This window comes from Manduca sexta, unplaced genomic scaffold, assembly GCF_014839805.1.
Source record: "Manduca sexta isolate Smith_Timp_Sample1 unplaced genomic scaffold, JHU_Msex_v1.0 HiC_scaffold_1785, whole genome shotgun sequence".
NCBI classification, from domain to species: Eukaryota; Metazoa; Arthropoda; class Insecta; order Lepidoptera; family Sphingidae; genus Manduca; species Manduca sexta.
The window spans coordinates 1-9,230 of NW_023592684.1; the positions used below are offsets into that span (position 1 = coordinate 1).

General features: G+C 32.8%; 1 pseudogene; it reads left to right on the forward strand.

The window, feature by feature from the left end:
• Positions 1–3,314: 3,314 nt before the first annotated feature.
• Positions 3,315–7,812, forward strand: LOC119191669 (annotated as a pseudogene).
• Positions 7,813–9,230: the final 1,418 nt, after the last annotated feature.

The following is a 9,230-nucleotide window of genomic DNA, read 5'->3' on the forward strand; positions in this document are numbered from 1 at the left end:
CCCTTTTTTTTTTTGTTTTCGCGGAGAAAGTCCCTTATTACTACCGCCCAGCCTTCGTGGGGGGCGACTGAGCGGTTATGCTGGGGTAACCATGCCTTACGGCCCACGTAAGGCATGGTTGAGCTGCCCGGATTTGATGGTGACCTTCGGGCGGCCGCCGGGCCGAGTCCCTAACCCTATATACAACTTAACCTATGCACGGCCTACCAGTTAAAACTCCGCGGTGGTCCTCTTCGGCGCATTAGGGACGGCCGCGGGCTTCCTCTGACGTTGAAGTGTCTAGTCTGCGACCGCAGCCGCCCCTGCGCGGTGCCGCCTTGCGGCCCGTCTCCTATGGAGGAGGGGGGTACCCAGAAGCCCCCGCGCACCGAAGGACGCCCTCGCCGTCTACGGCAGCGTGAGGCCAACTACACACACTGCCGTCCAACCCGGGGGTTAACCGATAAATGTGCAAACATGCACAGAAATGCACTAGGGCGGACAGCCCCCAGCCGCCCGCCGACGACCCCTTCGTGGCCCCTATTAGTCGCCTCTTACGACAGGCAGGGGATACCGTGGTGGAATTCTCCAAACGCCCCCATTCCATTCGCTCCCCTATTACTTCTCATTACTAATATCGCTTTACGAATTTCTTTTTTCTATTATCTTCATAGATAATGTAAGTAACGCTCCTTAGGACATCTCCCTTCACTGATATTATCAGTTACATACATGTTCTTTTCCTATAAATTGCATAATCTTTTACATTCATTCTAATACTTTTCTTATATTCCACTCTCCTTTCTTCTCAAATCTATCATATCTTTTTTCTACCGTGTTTTGTTTCTCTTTATTTTTTCATTATTACCCACTTTCTTGATAAAAACTTCACAATTTCAACAAGTTTCAGAAATTTAATTAATATTTTTTTCTTTCAAAGGTAAACATTCCTCGACTACAACAAGAAGCCCACTAGTGTGAAGCGATGAGTTATAGGGATTTAATGTATCGTAAACAACTTAGTGCTTTTCAATGTGCCTTCGTAGGTTCTTAGTTCTATATTAGTGCAATAACGAAGGCCACCATATACATGTAAACGGGTCCATTCAAATCATACATACATGTATTTATTTACAATGAACTACATTTTCGATGATGCGAAACCATAAAGTACAAGTTTCAAATGCATTTTTATATTTACATTCTATATTTTTATTTAAGTGTGACGATATATATGAAGTTTCAACGCAAAAATTAAATTCTTTACAAGGTAAAATTACTCTAGTACATAATTTGAATGGATCCAAATATATTTTGCTGCATGTTTGTGTAACAATGGTAAATATTTACTATGTACACACATATTAATTTTACAAATCAGCACTTTATATTACCAATTAAAAGGGGGAAGTTCACTATTTTTAGTATTGCCATGAGTAAAAAATTGTGAAAACTTAGTAGAAAATTTTCATATATTAAATTATTAGAGATAAATTAGTGTATTTATAAATGGATAATAAACCAATTATGGTAATGTTGGTGCACTTTGATATTTTTAATTTTGTTCTCGTAATGGTCTTGTTTGGAGTTATTGAATGGCAGCATATATTTTTCGAAATAAATGTGTTATCGAACATCCAAAATAGAATTACAATATTAATTTTATACAAAAAATAGCATTAGTTATTAGTTATATGTTCAACGGGACTGTATGATAATAAAATAACTATGTAGATCAAGGCCTTACGTTTCACATCGAGTATAGCTAAAGGATAATTACATCTTATTTATACTACATGTATAAATAAGTGCTTATGATAAGGTGCTTGGATTGTGTGCCTTGATTTTTAAAGATTTAAGTCAGTATTTTAGTGAAAAATATATCGTATTCCTATAGTCATAAAGACAAAAACAGATTAATATAAAAGTAAATTCTATGGCATTGGGGAACTGAATTCCTTTACCAATTTTTAAAACATTTTTTCTTACATTCCTATTTCGAAAGTCTGAGTGGCTATTATTTTGAATTACAAGACTATATTATGTATTAGATATAATAGCTAATAGGCATATAATTTAATTATTGTTATATCTAAATTTTTTCCCTTTCTGTATCGAACAATACTTTAATTGTATTTTGCGAAATATCTGTGCTAATAATAAATAGTTAATGTTGTATCTATTATATATTTATCCATCCTTACATTCCACAATTTACTTATTTCGATATTTTATATTTACGTACTTATATGTCAAATGTATTAAAAAGTATAATTATCTTTTACCTTTTTATAAGTAAAGTTGCCCTTGGATACAAACAGTATTTTAAACATTCCCATAAGTTAAGAATGTGTACAATATCTTGTGAAGTACAATTAGTGAACAGAGAATTGAGCAAGTGCCTTATTTGTTTTAACGCCGTGTAGTACATGACCACTTTATATTTTTAATATTTATGCTTTACCAAATAAACGTAAGAAATGTGTATGGTTTTTATTTTTCCTGTTGGTATTCCTTTTTGAGTATCGAAATAACGTGTGTAATTGCGTGGTTGTAGATTATCTAAACGAAATTGAAATTCTCTAGGTGCATACCGATAACAGTGTTGATAGCATAGCCCCGCTAGTTGTAGACAGTCCAGAATACACAACGCTAAGTAGGTATATCTATAAATTATAACAGCGTCGTCTGCACTTTATAAAATGGACACTAGATAATGGACTCGAATGAAAGAATAATATAAGCACGGTAACAAGTTTTACTGTAGTCTGACCAATATTATTATACTTACATAAATGCGAATATTTGTAATTTGTATGATAGGTGTTTGTTAGAATTGATGCAGAAATAGCTGATTGGATAGGGATGAAACGTTGCACAAGGACAGTGCAGACTTTCGCAGTGAGAAAGGTTTGTCGCGGACAAATCCGCGACAACATCTAAACGATAATGTAATTTTTTTGCATAGTAAATATATTTTATTTACTCAAGATTACAAACAACGTTTAATTATAGGACACGTGTAATCTTAAAAAAAACTTATCATGTGGCAAATTTCAATTTTAAATGAATAGTTTAGTTTATGAAAACTCACCAAAATTACGACTGAATTTCAAAAATAGCTTAGCCAAAGAGTCTTTTAATTGAAATGTGTTTTACCTACCTTTTTCATTTATTTATCGGTTGGTTCATCGATTTCAATTTCATCCCTATTGCCAACCTCCGTTGCTCTATGTTTTCGAAGACACATCCCTAAGCTATTATTCTCGATTTGTCAATGCGAGGTTTTGTTTTTGATTTATGACAACTGACGCGCGTGGATACATGCTCTAATTTTGGAAGCTGAATATTTTTCCTTGCGATAACAAACACGTTATGTTAATCTACTAACGTCCAACGAAACTGTACAGTTGGAGGTAATTTGCAACTAGAAAAATAAACATGGCCTGCTGGAGGCACATTGTGATGTTATTGTTCTGGTTTATTTGTTTATTTTCACATGCAAATTCTTTACCTTACGTCGGTAAGTTTATTTAAAACGTTTTTCCTGTTTTCTTTTCAATTTAGTAGCTATTTGTGAACTATCTCGTAAACATATTACATCATAACAGTTTACCTGCTTGCATCAAATTATTGTTTACGTATATTTGTAACTGTGAATCTTTGTATGATATCGTATAATCTTAATCATATTTTATGAATAAATAAAATATATTACTCAATAATTGTCAATTTATATTTTTTACACAAATAACTGTGACAAAAGTAACAAAAGTTTACAATTAATGCTGATATAACTGAAGGAAGAGATAATTTTAAATAATGCTATGTATTTATCAGCAACACAAGTAATTCCGGGATGCGTGATACTAATTTTATTTGGCTGTTATGAGCTATTCATTCTGCTAAAATTATATTTTAGAACTTTCTAGTATAATCAAAATATCCACTCTGGGTGGCGAATGGTCCATATAATCTGATTCCTGTATGTTTCCCTTTCGTTGCATATGTAAAATCTAATTGTCATTAAAACAATTTACAGACTGCATTGATGCATATTAGTACTTATCTTATGTTATATCAGGTTCCTTTTCGAAAATTTCAGCCATCACCACTGGTATGAATCTAGATTAGCTTTTCAGCTAAAGTTTGACCAACACATATTACTGCCGCTTGGTTTATGGAATTATAGGAAATGTAACTAAATATTAATTTACAGTGCATATTCTATAAGATTGAAAATGTTATCTGTTAAAAATAATGTTATTTAGATCTATTGTGCTACTAATCCAAAAACCACTTAACAAAAAATAATTTTAACCATCTTTTTCCTTGTTTTATTATGTAACGCGTTTTCTTTCAGTTCACTATCTTAGCCGGACCTGCAAGTATAGAGCGAGATGTGCCAACAGCGTCAGCAAAACAGACTCTTGACATCTATTGCTACACAGGCACATCTAAAAGCTTGTTTACTTTGTGGCAAACAGTCAAGGTAGTTATTTTAAACTGAGCATTCTCATCAATCTTATTAACAATACTGTTACTAAAACTCGATAGTTTTGTGTTTAAGTGCATTAAGTAATTATATGACATTTAATTTTTACTACATGTTTCAACATGCGAATAGACTACAATATACATGTATATTTTAAACAATATATTTTGTTACAGTTTCATATAAAATTAAAGAATGACGAATTCAGATATTACATGGGGAAAGATGCAGAGGAAGTATATCAAGCCTACACAGAAGACAGTTACGGATGGTCAGTGGTCAATCCGTTTCAGAAGAAAGCACAAAAGACCATGACACTTGGTCTGTATGATCAGACATGCATTGCATTGAATACAAAGGAACGACACACTATTGATTTGCTCGCAACGTAAGTTGTTCAATGTTTTTTGTTGGTGTATGTTATCATAGATAGTTGTTTCACCACTCAACTAATTGTGTATAGCTTTTGCTAAAGAATATTCCAGACAATTATTCATTAATATTGCCAATGTTTTGTTCTATTTCCTTGTATCTAATATGTATAGAATTAAAGATAAAAATAAAATTCTGCTGTGTAATGTTCATTTTATCGAATAAAATATTTTTTTCTGTTATATAACTTTATAATAGAGTTGTTATTAGTAGTTTTCTCTTTGTAATACTTATTTGTATTTATTGTAAGTAAAACCATCTTTATATTTGTTATACAATGTTTTAATGTTTAAATTTTTATTAGGAGTGGACCTCTGGCGTGTGCTGCTCATGTGTTTGGGTATTGGACTGATATTTGCATCTAAATCTTTGAGCGGTAACCCTGTGTTCTTTTACTTCTGCGGAATATTTGTTGGAGTTTTTGCCTCCTTTATGATTCTGGTGTACTATGTCAGTAAGCTTCTCCCAAAGGTAAGTTCGTTTAATAAATTAAATGATTGTAGTACAACAATAAAAATTTTACAATTTTAAGCCATGTTTAATTCATTTTCTATCAGTTTTGTAGATTGATTTAAAATTTCCATTTATTTAATACATACATAAAAAATGCATAGTCAGTGTAATAAACTGGAAATTTGTTCAAAAATTCGTCATATTTTCGAATTTATTTTGATGTTTTGACGCCCTCATAACTGTCTATTTCCATTTTTTTTCAGAAAACCCTCACCTATGGTATACTGATCGGTGGCTGGACGGTTGGTGTGTATATATTCCAGCAGATATGGGAGAACATACGCAGCCTGATGGTTTCCTACCAGACATACATGTTCTGGTACACACTGATAGTAAGCTTCGTCAGCTTTGTAGTGTGCTACAGGATTGGTCCGCCCAGGAACCAGCGCAGCAAGAACCTTGTCATGTGGACTTTGCAGGTACACTACACGACAAATGGGTATAAAGTTTTAAGCCTACCTAATGTTGCATACAGAAGGACAGCTAAACCATAGATTGTTATTTGTGACTTCAGTATGACTACTATTTGATATAAGACGACTACAGAAGTTTTAGAATAAAAGACAATGTTTAGGATCATTGATTTTATTCTAACAGTCAGAGGTGTGATGCGCACGCGCAGTTTGTCGTTAACACGCTGATACCATATTTGTTATTGTAGATGGTTGGTGTACTGATGATACTCTTCAGCAGCGAGTACCAGGAGGCGGCCGCTGCAATCATCATCACCACCCTCGTTGCCAAGTACTTCCCGGAATCTTTGCAGTACAAAATACTTGGATACTGGTACGTATGACTTTTGTTTATTTTTATATGTGTCTTGGTACTAGCAAAAGAGGTACAAAATTACTGTTCAGTGTAATAAATATGTTCTAATAAACTCCTCACATTCTGTAATAAAAAATTTACAATTTAATGAAATTTTATGCTACATTATTTTACATAATAAATAAATTACCAGGCGTCGCAAGTTCCCGCCCAAGCAACGCTTTTAACCAATGAAGAATATTATGAAGAAGGAGCCAGAGAGACGAAGAAGGCTTGGAGAATCTGCGGAAGTATTGCTCCAGCCCCGACTGCGCGCAATGGAGTATCATGCTCAAACTGCATGACTCCAAGAGGTGATTGTAATTATTTTTTTTGCATTATATTTAAAGTGTCTGCAATCGATTTTTGTGGGCGGTGGCAGATGAAATTTGATTCTGGTTACATTAATTCTTAAAAATCCCTAATTCCTCGTGTAGGAAATGGACTATGTATATATTAATCAAAATTGAACACACTGTCAACACGAAATCTTACAGATTTTCAATATCTAACAAACTGAGCTTTACATAAAAATGACTCTTGACACCAACAAAACTAAGTCGAATTTAAACTAAATGGAGTCGTAAATCATGTTGTTATAGGGTTGTACAAGAAGATAGTGTTTGGACACCGCGAAGAAGATTACGTAGGGAAGAACCCGGCACTAGCCGGGATAGCGGCAGGTGACTTAAAATGTTTTTTTTTTAATACTGACTGACGGTGGTAGGTTTTTCTACAGCCCTATTTGCACCAAAATAAACATACTTATCTTTACGCTGAAATATACAGTGTATGTTCCAAAATGGCGGTATTCTAAGTTGAGGGTGGATGATATGATGTCTAAAAGATTTTAATTTTCTGAACTACCATTCACCTGTTATGTGATATTATGAATATCATATTTGTATAACAACTTGCAGAAGGGCTTATTTATCCAATTTCGATATTTGATTCAGTGGATTTCAATTTTGACTAGACTTAGTTTTGTTGGTGATAATAGCCATTTACTTATTTTATTTTAGGGACAAAAAACGGTTACATGTTATAAACCAAATTTATGATACCAAATTCAGAAATTACACTTGTTATACAACTGTGACAAATTAAACACCTTAGTAAGGACATTATATTTTTTAAATCAGGTTTGCAAGCTTCGTAGAAGGTAACTCTCATCTCAGCGATGACGAAGTGATGGACTACGAGGCATATGCGTTCTCTATGGAGCGTAATCAGAAACCGCAGCCCATAGCCAACTCCACCAGGGTCTTGGAGATATCAGACGATGATGACAGTGATGATGATGATTGAGCTATCTTGGTTGATGATGTAACAATTGGCTCATGTCCTGCAAGATTTGAAAGTGTGCAGAATTGTTGTGAATAACGGATTACCTCTAAGTATGAGTTCTATGACTTTTGAGGCTTTCCATTTGAGCTTAATAAACATGTAAAAGTTCAATTACGTCTATTCTAGACCTTATGATAGTGCAGTAATGTGGAAATTGTATCAACCAATAACATAATTTAAAGTGAAATGTGTGTTGGCATATTAGATATACAACACACATTCATTTAATAATTGGGTGTGGTGTGTCATTCTGAGGTAACCTATGGTGTAATGTGTGATTTTTTATTTAGATCTATTGAATTGTAAGGCTACACTTGTGTGTAAGTGTTTTTGTATAATAAAAAAATTAAGACATTTTTAACAAAAAGGCTAATTGAACTCTTAGGTTATATTCTAAAAAGTTTTCTATTTTGTTGCTAATATTAAGCAATTTAAAACAATAATTTACATTTAACATAATTACGTGATTCTTAATTTTTTACTGTGTTTCTAAATATCTTACTGAGGTTGTTGAATACCATGTCATCTATACTAATATCAGATCATCTTGTGTAAAATTTAAGCTCACTTAAGTTTTTTAATTTATTTATTCACTATGTAAAATTAGTTGAGGGACCTTAAACAGGGTATTCAGTATTCGATTATTGTTTCTAATATATTATATAAAATATGACCTTTTATTTAGGCAATTAAAACACCTGTGTATTTTTGCTTATGCCAAGCTTGGAAGTATGAAGAAAACAGATATACTTAAAAGTAATATTCATAGGCAGTGACAAATAAGATAGGTCAAACCACACATTGGAAATCTTTATACGATTTTTTTTGCGATTTACTCTGCCATTTTCATAATTTTTTTGCATATATTTTTACTACATACATGTACGCATGAACTGGTGTGTGTTTACTTAGATCCCTTGACTAAAAATACATACTGTGTTACTGAAGTCTATTTCAAACTTTGCTTATCTTAATATGACTCAACACTCCACATCAAATTAAAATATTGACCAACATTGAGTAAATTTCTGAGGTTTGTACTCTCAATGATCAAAATAAGATAAGCAAGTCGTTGACAAATAGCAACAGTTTGTTCATTTATTTTTAGCCTTTCAGTCTCGAACAATGGTCTGTTGTAAAAATAAGATGTTTAGCTTTCGATTTTGATAAAATATATTGATCTCTAATATAGTTTTTAATACGGATGTTTAAAAATATTATTAAATAACAATAAACTAACATACAAAATAAAAAGATATGCTCAGAATAAGGAAAAAAAAATAAGTTTCCAATAAAAAAGATTTCCTGTCAATTGTTTGATATTTTTATGTAAGTCATGAATATAACGAAAAGGTATTAAACGACGACTACTAATTAGACTGGATAAAGTATTTTAAATTAAGTAGTTTTGAAAACCTTGAAGTGTTAAGATATCCTGTTACAAAACGGTGCCTTAACTTAAAAAAAATGTTAATTGTAGCGAAGTTGAGTTGTCCCTATTTTTTAAATTATCCAGTCTCATTTGTAACTCTACAAAGGAACTTAAAATGACCTGTAGTCTCTCATTGTAGTTACTTAATGCTGAGAGTTTCTTAAAATCAACTTCAATGTATAAACGAGGGGACTGAATAGTTAGGTATTTTAAATGAAATAAATA